At 39.7% G+C, this 16,772-nt stretch overlaps 1 protein-coding gene across 9 annotated transcripts in view; it reads right to left on the bottom strand.

Annotated features, from left to right (window-relative positions):
- The window catches only part of Atg7 (autophagy related 7), a 238,161-nt gene that overhangs the window by 129,301 nt on the left and 92,088 nt on the right, over nt 1–16,772 (bottom strand). The window lies entirely within an intron of this gene.

The following is a 16,772-nucleotide window of genomic DNA, read 5'->3' as shown; positions in this document are numbered from 1 at the left end:
ATTAATTATACAAGTCCTTCTGTTTTTATTTTTTTACAGAGCTGAGGATGCAACCTATGCCCTCATGCTAGGTAAGTGCTCTACCATCGGGCAACACTCTTGGCCCTATGCAGGTTCTTCCAAAAAACAATTTTGGCTTTATTATTCTGTTTTCTGCTCTTCTGTTTAGTAATGTCTACTTTCTATGAACACTCCCAGGTTTGTTTGTACTTATTATGCTGCTTCTTCTGATTACTAAAGATAAATATTTATCCATTAATTTGGGGCCATCTTACTTTTAAAGATATATACACACATATACACATATATGCACATATATACATATATGTACATATATGAGACAGTGTTTTACAATGTAGCCCAGGCTGGCCTCAAACTTGGAATTCTCCTGCCTCAGCCTCCCAATGCTGGGATTGCAGGTACACGCCACCACATTTGAATAAGTACTGCTTTATCTGTAGCCTACAAATTTTGATAGAAAGTATTTATTCAGTTAAAATATTTCTTAATGTCCACAATATCATTTAATTCACAAGTTACTTAGAAGTATGTATTTGAAATTACAAACATGAGAATGACTGATTACCACTAGCATATCACAATGGAATCAGAGCACAGTCTGTATAACTTCACTCTGAGATTCGTTGAGACTTGCTGAATAAACTAGACTATAGTGAATTCTTATAGAATATTATGTACGTGCTGTAAAATAATGCACCCTTCACAGTTAGGTGCAGTGTTCTACCTACATGTTCACTAGAATATGCTGATTAATCATGTTGATCAAATTTTCTTTTTTCTTTTTAACAATGGACTTCCGCAAAGAGGAATTTTAGTTGGCCTTTTTTTGGTGGGGGTGCAGTACTGGCATTTGAACTCAGGGTTTTACTCTTGCTAGGCAGGCATGCTCAAAGTCACGCTTCTAGCCCACTGATCAAATTTCAATGTCCTTAAATTTTTGTATGCTATTATCATCAATCATTGAAAAAGATTAAAATTTTCCACTGATTACAGATTGCTCTTTCTCCTGATATTTCTATATATTTTTATGTTATACATTATGTAGCCATGTTATTAGGCACATTCAAATTTAGAATTCTATCTTTGTTATTAATTAAATTCAGAATAATTAATGTTCTTCTTTAAAGTCTATTTTGTCTTTATTATTACGCCTTACATCCTCTTTTACATCATATTTTCATTTTGTATCTGTATGGGTCAGACATTTTGCTGGAATAATGCATAGCTTTAAAATGTAGGTGATATTCATTGACTTTCAACCACCAACATTTTGTCAGTTTACATTTAATATAACTAATATATGTGGGTGTGTCTATCATCTATTTTACTTGCTCTATGTTCTTCTTTCCTTAAAACTTTTTCTCATTAAATTTTCCCTTAATTAGTTGAAAGTTATTTAATTTTTCTATTCGTTTGATTTGTCTATTAATCATGACATGTATCTATGACTTCTCAAAGGCAAATGTTAACATCACTACCCTCCCTCAGCACAGGGTGAACACCTTAGAATAGCCTAGCTCAATTCACCTCTCCCCTCTTTTATGCTACTTTTTATCCTGTATTTTAAACATCTCACTCAATATTGCATTAGCTTATACAGTGAATATTCATTTAGAGCAGAGTTATCACTTATTTAGCACTTTTTCCCCCCTACCCTTCTGACTTTCCATCCTGGATCACTTTCCTTCTACTTGCAGAATGGAAATTCTTTTTGTGCCATTATGCCAGGGAGAGACTCTGTTTTTATAGTCTTTACTTTTACCTTTTCACTTCTGAACAACATTTTCTGCTGGGTTTTAAATACATGGTTAGGAGTTACTTCATTCTGTATTCTGAAGATGTTATTTCATTGTCTCCTAGCTTACACTCTGCTACTGAGAAGTCAACTTTTTATCCTCCTCACCTGCTTTTCATATTTCTCTTTATATTTCATTTTCTGAAGTATCATTATGATGGATGTAGGTGTGAATTTAGTTTTTATGCTGTTTTGGATTTACTGGTCTTCTTGGACCTAAAGCTTGAGGTCATTTATGTTTCAAAAGTGTTTATAACCCCTTCCAGTATTGTCATAGCATCATTTTCTTTCTGCTCTTCTTTTCTAAGATTGTAATTGTTTGATTGCTAGATCTTTCACTCTATCCTGTTTCTTAACTTTGTATATTTTCCATGTTTTGTATCTGAGCCTCACTTTGAATAGTTTTTTCTAACCTATTTACCAGTTCATTTATTTGCTCTTCAGCTGTGTATAAATGCCTACAAGTTTGTTTATTTTGTTTTTGTATTTTCACTTCTAGAATTTGGGTTTTTTCAGTCTACAGAGCAATCTTCTGGAGTTTTCAGACACAAATGAAAACTGCAGTTTGGCTTCTATTTCCTTTAATTCTATAGGCACAGTGTTTTGTTGTCCGTGTCTGCTAAGTCCCATGTAAACAGCCTCTGTGGGTCTATATCCATTGCTTATGCTGGTTCTCACTCATGGTATCTTCTTTCCTTTATACCTGTGACTCCATGGCTGGATACCATAATAGAAGAACTATCTGTAGAAATAACCGAGGACCAGGAACACAGTGTTTTTCCCAAAGCAGTTTTTACTTGGCACCTCCAAGCATTAACTGAATGGAATCACCTTACTCCAAATAAGCCTTAAGGTTTCTGGGCCACAAGAAGTTGCTATAGCCAGCATGAGGTTTGATAACTCTAAATTCACCCTTTCTCCTAGGTGTACTTCTTCAAGTGGTCCTGACCCAAAGGGAATCATTTACAAGGGTTACCAGGCTTGACAGGATCCAAACTACAATTTCTTATTCCCTTTAGTCTTGAAAGGGTACTACAGGGTAGTGTTCAAGGTCTCCACTTCCTTTTACAGATAAGCAAATGCCCAGAAAACACAAGTGACCCCCAAGCTAATATCCATGGTCACGCTCTCTCTAAAATCTCAACTCAGTACCTCACAACTTATTAGTTCTTTGGGGGTTTGAGATACTCAGGGATAGTTTACCCAGATTCTTTAGGTGGCTTCAGTGAAAGAGCCAGTTTGAATTACCCAGTCCAGAACTTGTTAAGGTAGAAATCTCCCCATACTCTGTCATGTACATATCCATGGTACATGTTAGGTGCTGTTTTCTTGTCAATAATTGGCTCAAGGAGAAAAGGTTCTAGATTTTTTTTTGAGCAACAGTGGTAGCTCTTTTTGGTAGTAACTTATTTTTGAAATGCTGAGGAACTACACAGGATGAGTTCAAGTAATAGTCCCTGTAATGAATTCACTCTATTACCCTAGAAAGATTTGTCTACAGAATTGGGTGGGAAAAAACGAGGGCTTCTCACCTATCAGAAGATTATGGAAAGAAACATAAGGGCTTTTAAATGCCCATAAAACTAATAATAAAGTTATTGTTTTTGTCCCTCTTTTCTCTGCTCCACAGGCATTGGGCATTCATCATGCAGACCAGTGGCCAGCTGACACGTCAGGTAATCATTCATCAATTTCTGGCAACAACATGCAAGATCCCGTATTCCAGGGTCAAATAAAGAGATGTCTGCATTATTTATATCTGTTATGTTAGTTATAATATAACTAATGCTATATTATCAATATTGTATTTTTAAATACTTCAGTATACATAGTGTGAACTAACTCTCTCTTTTTCTCCTTCACTCCCCTCTCCCTCCTGGGATTCCTAATGTTTGAGGGACCCTAATCAGGAACATACACTCTAGGTATAGTTACTACAAGCAAATCAACTATAGTTACAAATCTACACCACAAAGTTCCCTAAGGAATATAAATGACATTAGATATAAGTTTTCCTAATGAGACTACTAGAGATCAAGTTAAACGCATCTTCTAGAAAGATTGTCACTGGTACCTCTAACCTTCATAGACCTGTAGTCCACATGACTCTGGCAAACCAGAAAGCTTAATACTCTTCAACAGCACCCTGGACCTAGGGATCTGGTCATGGGCCTGGATACTTACCAAGATCCTATGAGGGGATGCAACTAACACTAGCTATGTTCTGAAATGAGACTCTTTCTACATCTGTCTCTACTGAACTTTTGATTTGTGATACATACCAAAAGACCTAAGGTTGGGGCTTTTCCTAATCCATAAGTAAGTCCTGCCTGCTTGCTAATAAATGTTCACATGTGTGGCAACATTTGGTCTGAGACTTGACTTCATTGTCACAGGCCACCTCTAACACTGGAAGCTACCGATTTCTACCAAAACAACTTGTGCTATGGAGCAGCAGAACTAGCCAAGTTCAGTTTGCAACGACTGTGGTGCCCCAAATTTCCCAAACAAAGCCTGTTAGGACATAACCTCAAAGCAGGAAGATCATGATTCTGATCAAGCTGATGCACAAACTTGCCATCCTGGGACTTCCAAGAGAAAGGCTGTTTCTCTTCAGTGTGGAGAAACCACAGGAAGCTACAGAGACAGCCTAGGGGTGTGGGTTTCGCTGGGCCTGGGAGCCTGCCAAAAATACCATCACTCTGTTTCTTAGGCCCTAGAATGCAATGATACCCAACTTTCTTTTTTTAATGATTTTCCCCCAACCTCCTGGCCTCTGTATTCTACTCAAAACAATGTCACATAATCAATGTCTATATGCAAAGGAACAGATGTGAGGTAGCCACCTTATTTACCCAGGTAAATGCAATCCAGAAGTATTTGTGCTTTCAAAACCGCACTGTCTTGGAGTCTTAGCAGCTGCATGTTCCTAAACTTCCGGATGCTTTTGAAAATATTTAAGCTGAAAATCAACTAAAATGGGAACGTGAACTGTCTGTCATGAACAATTTCTGTAGGTCAAAGTCTCATCTTCACCCTGCATCTACTATGCTAGACACCAGAAAGTTGTTCTAGCTTACACAGTTTTTCCCATGATAGTCAGAAACATGACCATAAGAAAAAAATTCCTGTGGACTTCAGGATTCCCTTTAAAAGGACAAGTTCCCATAAAGACAGCCTGAAGGAACTAACCAGTCAGTCCCTGAACCTGCTAAAAGTTTAGAGGGGAATCATTTTCCTCCACCATGAGCACAACGGAACTGTGAGTGTGGATTAATCCTACCATACCACTGTATGGCAGGTAAGTGAACTGCAAATCCTGGACTGTCATATCATTTCTGAGTTTACAGTCCTCTCCATCTGACAGACAGGGCAGCTGTCTTGCTGGCCACTTCATAGGAACCTGGGAAGGGACATGGGGAAAGCATCCATCAAATACTGCCAGAGGAATGAAGAAAATGCTGCGGCACTTGAAAAGACTGAACCAAGGCAGCTAATCCCTCCCTGCTTGCATTGCACTGGCTTCCAACCCATTTATAGCTGCAGCAATAAAGAGCCAGACGGTCAAAGCCGGAAAAAGTTCCAAGAGGAAGAGCAGGACAGGGATGGGGACAAATGTTATGACAGCAGCCTGCCTGATGCTGGGCCCTGAACGGTCACAGCAACTGCCATCCTAGGTCTATTCTCCTGGCTCGAAGAGCACAGAGGGATCCGGAAGTTAGAGGGAATACAGACAACATGCCTCACCCAAGGTTTCTGTCAGTCTGTCTCAAGCTGTAGCCAACACTGCCACAGAGACTTGGGTCTCAGGAAATGAGAGGATTCATCCTCTCTGCCTCCATGAACACTCAAGGAATATCAAACAAAGCTTTATTTTGCTTAATTAAACCACTAGACTAACAGCCTGGGTGAAAAGAAATGGGAAGAGGAAAGAGGCAAAGACTCTAATAACCTGCACCTTGAGGCCACTCCCTCTGTAAAAAGAATTGCACACCCTCTTTTGATTCCCTCCCCCTTTGTAAGCTTCTAAAATGGAAAGTTTTTACACTGCGAATGACAAAATGAGTGCACATATGGAGGAAAACAAGAACAACCCCAACAATGTCTGCCCCAGCAAAGGGGCAACTGAACACTTACACAGTGCCTCCTCCATGAGGCCAGAACACAGGCTCCTAGTGAATCTGCATAGCCACTAACAAGGCATTTGAACTCATATCTGAGGAAACTGAAGTTCAGAAAGTGTGAACTACTCCCCCCCCAACATTGTGCAGAGTGCAGTTTCTGAAGCCAGGGCTCATTGTGCTGCACTAACTGCAGGCATCCCTCTGGATTGGCAGGGCTGCTTCCAGTGCCCTTGTGGACTGTAAAATCCAAGATACTCAAGCCTCACATAAGATGGCATAGTACTGTGTAGAACCTAGGCAAACCCTCCAGGAGAGTTAAACCATCTCTTGATTACTTGTAACACCTAATATAATGTAACTGCTACGTCAATAGGTGTTGTAATACATAGTATAAGGAATACTGCCCAGGCAAAAAGTCTGTACATATTCAATATAGACACAACTTTTTTCAAGTATTTTCAATTCACAATTGGTTGAATCTGTGGATGTAGAAGCCATGGATACAAAGACCGATGGTGTATCAAAATGTCCTGCAAGCTCTTAGCTTAAAAGAGGAAGATACTGTGAGGTCCTTTCCATTTAGTGTTCTCACTTATTCATCTCCCCCCCATCTGCCATTTTAAGTCTTGAAGCTCTTCTTTAAATTAAAAAAAATTATTTTCATAAACTGTTCCTCCGTTTACTCATAAGATACAGTTTCAAACTGCTTTTCAAAATAAAAACAAAACCAAAACAAAACACCAAACACTCTCAAAGGTCAAGAATTCACTCCTGCCAAGACTAGTAAGAGGAATATATTGTCAGTGCAGAAACAATTTCCCAGGAACTTGTCCACAGGTTGGATCTGGCACAGTCCTGCTGTAACAGGCACACAGCCTCCCTAGGGAGCCTCTGCAAGGTCTAGTGTCTGGAATCGTGGCCCTCTTGCAGAATGTGCAACAGGATGGCGTGGGTCTTGCTTTCCATGCACACACTCAGAACATGCTAGAATACACTCAGTAATAGGAAGGGGGGGATTCACCAGACACTATGAAATGAGACTCCTCTCAAGGAGCCAGGAGCCCTGCATGTGCTTGTTTTCTTACTCACAGTAGATGTTACTCTAGTAGTAAGTACGTTTGCACTTTCTAAATCTTCTTACTGTTATGATTGAAATCAACCTTCTGGATCAGTCAGGTCAAACCAAATTAATGACAGAAATCTGCATATGGGCATATGAGGGATTTTCACAGACGTTTTACTCAAGCAATGGGTAAGCATTCTTCTTTAAGCAAGAGCAATGCTAAGCTCACAGCCCACATCTGGAATATGAAGAGGCTTTAGTGCAAACAGAGTAACTGCCCCTTGCCTCTGACCCCATTTCAAAGTTACATTCTCCTTTCAAGGTCTTTTGTGAAAGAGCTAACATAAAAGGAAAGGGAAATACAAAGTACAACTGAGAACTGGGAGGAAACCCAAATGCTTCTCTTCTGCCTTCATGAATAACAAAAAAAATATATTTTTCCCTGAAGAGCCAGGGAAGTTCTTAAAAATAACTGAATGTTTTAGCAAGTCCAGAGTTGACTGCATAGCCACATAAGCTGTATGAAGCTAGGATGTCAGATGAGTTCTGACCACAAGGTAGTGTGACTATTGGACCCACTATCCCAAGTAGTCTTTGTGGGAGACACAGGAGCTATGCCAGCAATGCTGTCCTTTCTTAGGATTCTACTGACTGCCCATTGTGTCCTCTCAAGATGGTTCCTCTAATAAACACTTGCCTGTGTCTATTCTCCCACTGATGTTCCCGCTTGGTACACTTGCAGCCCCTTAAAGGACTATATAGGACGGATTTTCCAAGTTTAGTCTGATGGTTATAAGTTCAAGGTATCTAACTTTGGTGTGTGCTTTCACCAGTCCTCAGATCTTCTAGGAAAGAGAAACATGGAGCCTTTTATCCTTTAACATTAACACAACTTTTATGATAAAAGAGTTACTAAACACCAGGGAAGGTCAGACACTCTAGAATTTATCATTGTCATCACATAAAATGTTAACAGAAACAACTCATAAGGACAGTAACTTTGGGAATAGGATGTGTGCAAACCGTTCTGTCACATCTCCTACGGCAAGAAGTCTATGGTGATAAGCACTTTTAGAAATACCTGGATAGGATATTAGGAGGCCTTTAGAAAAAGTAATATGAGATTCAAAACTCCTGCAAGACAGCAAGCGAAACCCTTCAAACAGTTCACTGTCAGATTTTGTCCTTTCATGCAATGTTAAGTCATCTCTGATGAGTCCCAAAGACATCTGTCTTGTTTTGATACACTCTGGAAATGATCTTCCAACATAATACCAAATCACTGAAAGCATCAGCTAAAGCCAGTGAGGTAAGTACAAGCTGGAAAGAAACTCAGCTGACTATTGCAGAACACAGCAATGTAGTGTTCAGCAATAGTTACTGCTTATGGCTTAAGGATAAATCATACAATGTGCCCCCAGCACAACAACAACAATAATAATAAAAAAGGATACATCATACCCATACTGACAGGCAAAGGGCATTCTGTTACCATGGTGACATTCCACCAGACTGTGAGCTACTGGAGGACACTGGCTTGCTTCCTTTTTTCCCTTTCTTTCACTGTTCACTTATGTATTTACCAAACCAGTCATTTCTTTTTCACCATTCTTAATACATTTAATTGGTTCTTATCATTAATCAGGAACTAGTTACCCCTTCAAACCTAACTATACCTTTTCAGTAAAGAAGATCAAATAACTTCATACACCTGAATTTATAATTGTATGGTGTATAACTATACTATCTTGCCTAGAAGGACAACACCAGAAAGTTAAAGGCTATCTTATTCACCTTTGTATCATCCAAAAAGCAAATCATGAAATTATTTAACTGAATTGCTATGACACAGTAAAATAAACTCATGTAAATATGTATCGGGAAGGATGAGAATATAGCTCAGTAGTACAGTGCTTATCTAGTACATATGTATTGGGATATTGTAAGCATATATATATGTGTGTATATACATGCATAGGCTGTGAAAGTATAAACATATGTATATAAAAGCTTTCCCAGTAAATGCCAAGTTCTCTCCTTACTTTGAAAACTATTTGGAGCAAAGGAAGAACAAGATGAATTTTATTAGGAAACCAGAAAGTATAGAAGAATCATGAACACATGGCTTTGGGGGTTGTCTGCCCATCAGGAATCAAGTCGACAAACACCGCTAATGGAGGGAGGACTAACCCTTAGTACTCTGAGCAGGGTTAGTATTGGCTGCAACTGGGCCTAAAGAAATAAGGGGCTACACAGTCTCGGAGTTACAAAACTCAGTGGCACATCAACCCCTGCATATAAAGTTTTCTATAGTGAAGAACATGAGTCCCCAAAGAGAGATGGTGACTTCCCAAAGAGCAATCATGAAGAGCTGGGGCTGGCTGTGGCCCTTGTCTCACAGCATCTTGTGTGTGAGTGAGAGCCTGGGAATGCTGTGCACACACACCTCAGAGGGCAGGGTACTTTACTAAGAGGCACAGGTGTGCTTTGGGGACTTCAGGAAGCTACTGTAATTGTCTGTAAGACTCTTTGTGGCTTTGCATTTTTAGGGAAGTAGGGTTACTGCTTTCATTAATGTGACCAAGATCCAGGACTCAAAAAATTTATGAACCAAGGGATGGGACTGGGGTGGAGACTAGAAGTGAATGAGATTAATTCCAATCTAAAAGGAACCCTAACTATACATACATACATTCATACATATATACATAAAAAATGGAACCCAATTTTTTAATATCCTGAAGACTAACTGTAGGCCAGGCAACCAGTAACTAACTAAAGAAAACCTAGTCCTAAACTTTCTGGAAACCAGAAAGGGATCCTGTAAGGGGGAAAATGTGCTTAAACGGGCTGCTGGTGTCTTTGGGACCATAGATGACAGAGAAAGAGTACATGGGGTGAGTTCTGACTACTGATTAGGTGGTTTCAGAAGACCACAGGTCAGTAGTTATGAGCAAGGTCAAGTTCTCTGACATTATGCAAAAAGCTTTGGCATCAGTTGTCAAGGAACACAAATGCAGGCTTTTCTGCAGCCTTTTTAAAGCCAGGATCACTTCAACCTCCAAATCTCAGATTCAATCCCTCTCAGTATACCTGATTGCAGACAAACAACAAGTCCAAAAGAGTCTCCATCTATTCATGGAAACTTAACGTGATCACAGGGGTCCTTCTTTTCTTCTTATTTGTGGTGTCAACACCAGTCCCAGGAGTGGGCAAAGGCCTTGGTACTTGGCCACAGGGAACTGGATATACGTCAGCCATTGCAATTTCCCTGGGAAACAGAAAATATTTTCCCCACTCTATAGATGAGGAAATTGAAGCAAAGGGAGAAAAGTCCAAAGCTTTTCAATGCGGTAAAGAGCCAAGAGCTCTGAGGTTAGGGCTTGTAGCTAAATACTGCTCACTGGCTCTGCTGGATATTCCATCTCCTTTTGGGAACCAAGCCACTCTGGAGACTAGAGAAACACTAGTTGCTAAGGACAAGATGTGGGATACAGTTTACACCACACAACCATCCATATGGAATCCATCACACGTTAAAATAGAAGGTTTGAGGCCTCAATGGGTAAATGAGGTAGGAAAAGAGAACCTGGGGGGTTACTCATCATTTTCCAAATCAGAGATATATGTCCCTTTTGGATAGGAGAAGAGAAACCTGGCTGTGGCTCAATTTTGAGTAACATTTGCCACTGAGAATCTGTATGCAAAAATTCCTGGCACAAGCTTTGGAGAACTCTTCTGACTGGGCTCTGGCCAGTCCTTGTAAGTGATTGAGATTTAAAACCCTACCAAATCTGAGCAGCGGGGAGTATGCTTAACACAGCACCATAAATCCCTCTACTTAAAGTTCATTTCAAACTTAAAGTAGGAATGTTTGGAAAGAAAAGTTACCTATGCATACTTACATAAGTATATGTGGGCTGTGTGAAAAGCCAAGGGTAAAGAAACACAGTTAACAGTGACTGAGTGTGGGACTACAGCTGACCATCACTTTTCTCCTCAAATGTACTTTATTTTTCTGCAGTTTTAACCTGGGCTGAGGCATAGCTCAGTGGCAGAGTATTTGCCTAGCATGTGTGAGGCCCTGGCTTCCATAGCTAGCACCACATACATACATACACACAAAATTGTTCATGAAATAAAAATAAACAGAAAGATAAAGTAAAAAGGCTAATGACTTACAGTGTCAATAGAGAGCCAGAGCTTATCTCATTCAGCTGACTCACTGAACAAAGGAAGAAACAAAGGTGGGCAGGGGCAGGAGCACCTTGATGGAGGTCACCCAGCAGGCCAGGGAAGGATCAAAGCCAAGCTCCCGGGAAGTCACCTGATGTTCTGCCCTCCATGCCACCCCACTGCAGCTGCTGGATTCCTTAGACTGGGAAACCCCCTAAGCTCCAAGCTAAGTGAGAAGGGGTTTTATATGGAATTGTAAAATTCAAATCAGTAGTTGCTAGTATTAGACGAAGTGTACCAGATACAGCCAAAACTGAAACGGTGCTCACAAAGGCAAAGGGAGAATGCGTAGGCAACTGGGTGTCCTTGGTAAGTCAAAACTGCTGAAGTGAACAGTGTCATGAGCGTGCTGTTTTCTTGCCTCTGGCCATTACACATGCCATGATCCTTGCCTAGAATTCTAGACTCTTCTTCCACAGGTTTCTAAAAATTCTTACTTTTCTTTTAACCTCAGCTCAGGAGTCACTCTCTGCAGTCTCCTCTAGTCTGCTCCATTTACAAAAGTAATTAGTACTAAGATGCAAATCCAAGAGGATGCACCCAGACTACAGAGCATGTCACAATGTGATCTCCCACAGAGATCTCTCTTGAGGACAGTGCCTAGTTTAATCATTGTGTTCATCGGCTTTCTGTCACTGTAACACAATACCTAAGATAATCAACTTATAGGGGATAAAGGCTTATTTTAGCTCACAGATTTGGAAGTTTCACTTCATGGTCAGGTGTCCCATTACTTTTGTGGTGAGGCAGTACAGCATGGCAGGAGCATATAGAGGAGAAAATACTCACTTCATAGCCAGAAGCAAGAGAGAGGAAGAGGAGAAAACAGGGCCCAATATCCCCGTTTAAGGGTATATCCCCAATGAGCTAACGTCCTCCCACTAGGCTCCACCACCTTCTAATAGCACCAAGCTGGAGACTAAGCCTTTAACACACAGCCTTTGGGGGAACACTACAGATTGAAACTATAGCTGAGACATGGCTCAAGTGGTAAAGCACCTGGCTAACCTGCTTGAGGCCCTGAATTCAAACCCAGTACTACCAGATCCAAACTATGGCAGTCATCCTTGTCTTGATAGCACAAAGCAAGGACTCAAATGTCAGTTGAATAAATGAATGTCTGCTAATAAACACACATTAAGACTCTGAGCTTTCCTTCCAAATCTATGATTTGCCTTTCTATTCTCTCATGGTTTTGCAGAACTCTTGGGTGCAAGATTGATTTTTCTAAAAGAAAGTTCAAACAGCTGAGTTTAATTTTGGTATTTTATGGTTCTTACGTCACAAGAACATACAATAGGAAGGCGGGATTATATTCTATTACAAGGTAAATGGGCAGGCTGGCTTTGACAAAGCCAAGAAGAAAATGCAAAGTACCATCTGATGGTGCCAGCTGATGTTCAGTACACTATGCCACTCTCCCCATCACTCCTCAGAATGTACATGCCCAGACAGACACAAGCCAATAGCAAATCAGTCTCAGAAGTTTAATCATAACCCACCAACACAAGAAACTGTCTCATAGTCAACACCAGAATGAGTCTATTATTAGCATTGCTAATCACTAATTAAAATCTCAAGATTAAGTTTCTGGCACATCTTGCTACATCTGTGCAGTGGGCAGGTCCCAGATGGGATGCAAGCCAAGTTTGAGGCCTGTTTTTTCTTAATAGGTCATTCCTACAAAATATCACAAATATTGTAGGTGACAGAATTGTGCAACAAGAGAATATTCTGCATTCAGCCCTGTTCTTGACTCTGCAGATATCATAGAAGTTGCTGGCCAACTAGTAGATCCCAGAAACAAAGCCACTGCATAAAACACCAGAAGATACCTAGATTTACTCCTTTAGAAAAAGAACAGTCACAATATGTAACATACTCCACTCTCCCCTGGAACTGACTGAGAAGGGGTGTACTGGAACCTTCTGAGTGATGGCAGTGTTCTAGCTCTTGATGGGAGCAGTGTGGGTGACACAGGAGCATGTGTTTGTCAAAGCTTACAGAACTGTTTTAAGATTAACAGCATTTTGTAGTATAGGAATTTTAGGGAAAAAAGAACTATGCATAAATACTGAATTCCAGTTACTAGGCTCATTTTCTGTAGTAGCAGAAACTAACAATTTTGAAACTACTTTTTGGTGTATTCTAGACTTGAACAAGTAAGAAAATATATCCAAGATTACAGGAACCAGGTTTCTCCCTGTTGGGAAAGGTAGTTACAAATATGGAAAGGAAAAAATTATAAAATCACCAAAGGGGATAAAATAAATACACTATGTACCTCCTGACAGGAGGATACAACATCACTCCTTTGGTATTCTTTCCCAAGATTCATTAACCGGAATGTGATCACAAGACAACATTAGGTTAAATCCAAACTGAGGAAAAATAAAACTGGTAACGTGTCAAAAGTTCAAGGCTAAGCAAGACAAAGAAAGGCTATGGAACTTTTCCAGGCCGAGGGATACCAAAGAGACACAACAACTAAATGCAGTGGTTCATCCTGAATTGTATTCTAGTCTAGAAGGAAAAAAAAAAAATCCTACAAAGAACATTACTGGCACAAACAACAACATTTGAAATACAGACTGTGGATTAGATAGTACTGTGCAAACATTAAATTGCCTTAAATTGATAAATTCATTGTGTGTTTAGGTTGAGAGTATCTTTGCTCATAGGAAATTTGTATTAAAGTATCAGTTGTCAAGGAGTATAATGTCTCTAACTTAGTCTGGAAAAATTCAAGAAAACAGATGGGGATAGATGGTGTGAAAGGAGGCAGCAGGAAGGGAGGAAAGCACAAGATATGGGCAAATGGAAGTCATCCGAGAGTCCAGGGAAAGGCTATGCAGATGTGCCTTGAACTATTCTTGCAACTTTTCTGTAAGTTTAAAATTATATCAAAATAAAGTTACCAAAAAAATACCCTAACTGCCAAAAATTTAGGTAAAAGATCACTAAGAAACTAACTCAATGTATTCTAAGACATTCTTTCAGAAATACTGGGTTCAAAATTATGTTTTTTGCTCTGGTAGGAAGTTCACAACACTAGTTGAATCTAAATTCCTTTTTAGAACTAAAAACCAACTCATCTAAGATTCAAATAAGGTTTTTTCTTTTCTTTTTTTTCAAATTCCAGTGACAGACGCCATCATTTTAGGAAGCTTTATGAGACAATAAAGCAGAAATTGAAATGAAAGCAACTTCATTTTTTCTGTGTGCCAAGGGAAGATGAAACACGGTAAGAAATGACTATGGGTGATGACTTGGCCTTCCCCGCCACAGAAGCCCCGCCTCAGGCTACATGAAAAGGTCTACATACTTTCCTAGCATTATTTCTAATAAACAAGGTAAAGAATAAGAGCATTTCTACTCAACAGAGCTTATCCTACCTCCCCAGTCTCTCTGTATTTGCTGCTCAATCAAAACACAAACATGCCCTTGGTCCTACAGAAAAAGCATAAATACTAAAGACTACCAAAGGAAAAATGACTTTTCAATGTCCAAAAAGTTTCTGAAGTCATTAGCCCCAAAGAATCTTTTTAAAACAGTAACAACGAAGATATGACTCAGTATAAAAAGTATCATGCTAGTATGCATTAAAGGGAAAAAAATCGCATGCACAGAGATGGGAATGTAATTGGATTTGTCATTTCCAAGTATTAATGTTGGGTTTGCATATAATAGGGAATGACATGCTCCTTGATGAGAAAAGAAGGTAGCCAAATAAGTGAATGCTGTGCTTCTACTGTAAGGAAACACAGGCACCAAGGAAGCAACCTTTTCAGCACAAAGGAAATTTAATACCCAGACCACATGAAAAGTGATCACTACGGGAATAGTGCAGCTGTTAAAATCCAAGTCAGCTTGTATTAGATCGTCTAGTACATTTGTGTGAAGCAGGATTCTCAGAATGACCACCATAGGAAGTAATCTGCTAACAAAAACATGGTACCTTTATTTAATTTAATGCTTACACTAAGTGTGAAAGAAAAATGCAAAGCTATTCTCTCTTCAAAGAATGCAAGGGGCCCCAGTTAGGTGGTATGCGTCCTACTTTTTTTTTTTTTTTTTTGTAAACAGTATCTTTTGGAGTAATTTACTTAGAAATAGAATAAGAAAGAACCCAATTATCTTCATTTCATTGACTAGCCAAACATAGAAAGACTGGCACCTGTACGGAACAAATTCAACTTGAAAATTAATATGGCCAAGTTATTCTGAGACCAATTAGCTCTGCCATACAAAGGAAAAATACACTTCACTGAAGAGCACATAATCCTAAAACCTGTATTTCTGAAGAAAGCAGCACACATAGACATCCTGGAGGCCCCGACCTGAGTGGATATAAGATACCTTAAAGGAACTAAACAGAACGAGTTTGCGGATAATTATTGACAAATAGGCATTTGGGATGCCTAACAATACAACAGGCTTAGTTTACTTCTGAAGTAAAAAAGAAAGCTTACTCCCAACCTCTCAGCACCTAGAGTCAACCAAATTTACCAAAAAGGTTTATCAAACCCAATTCCATTTTTACAGAAACTGGTCAGGATATCTCATAAAATATGATCCATGTAAAGTTTTCGACAGAAGCTTGTCAACTCAGAGTAGAGATTTCCTCTGTAGAATTCAATTCCATTAGCACTGCTGGATGCAGGGCACACAGCAGAGAAGTCCCAGTCAGAGCTGAGTGGCCACCATTTTGGATAAGTAAACTCCAACAGTATTCTGCATGACATTTCAACATGAAGCCTTTCCTTATCAGTCAAGAAGGTTTTTTTTTTGTTTTTGAGACAGGGTTTCACTATATAACCCAGGCTGGCCTTAATTAATAATCAGGATTTTAAGAGCCCAGGTTAAGTCACTGGGTGTTAGAAGGCATAAAGGGACACTCTAAAGGAAGTCAGCTGTCACATAGAGTATACATGAAGGAATAACTCAGACAGCATCTCAAAGCCCATTAGAAATGAGACGCCATCACTATAGTTTTGAGATACATCAGCCGGTTCCCATTACAATGAGACAACAGACCAGCTCTATTTTTAGAGCTGCTGAAAAGATCAAAGAGAAAGGGGCCTTTTATTGGCTCTCTATCCAGGCCCCTAATCTCTGTTTACTTTTCCTTTGTCATTATGTAGATCTCCAAAAAGACACCCAGCCAGGACTGCCTGGAATCCTCCACCTTCTGAGTAATGCTTAAAAACTGCTCTAAGAGTATCCATGCAGGGAAGGAGACCCTCTAGGGAGGAACAAAAACCAGTAAGGTTCAAGTTCAGGCCAAAATTACTGTAATTCAAGTATTGACACACAGCTAAAATACCAGTCTCAGTCTCTCACTAAGCCAACTTTCCCCAGGCTGGGTTCTCTTCTCCTTGTCAGTGAGGATGAATACAGACCAATGAAAACAGGACAGTGCTCTTCCTGGCCTGCCTTCCCCACAAAATGTCCATGGTTTGTTTCAGTGGCTGTAGCTGGTAAGGCTGAGGTTAAATGCCCATTGGTTCACTTCTGAAAACAAGTACTTCGA

This window comes from Castor canadensis, chromosome 10 (assembly GCF_047511655.1).
Source record: "Castor canadensis chromosome 10, mCasCan1.hap1v2, whole genome shotgun sequence".
In the NCBI taxonomy this organism is placed as follows: domain Eukaryota; kingdom Metazoa; phylum Chordata; class Mammalia; order Rodentia; family Castoridae; genus Castor; species Castor canadensis.
This window is presented reverse-complemented; position numbering and strand designations above follow the sequence as displayed.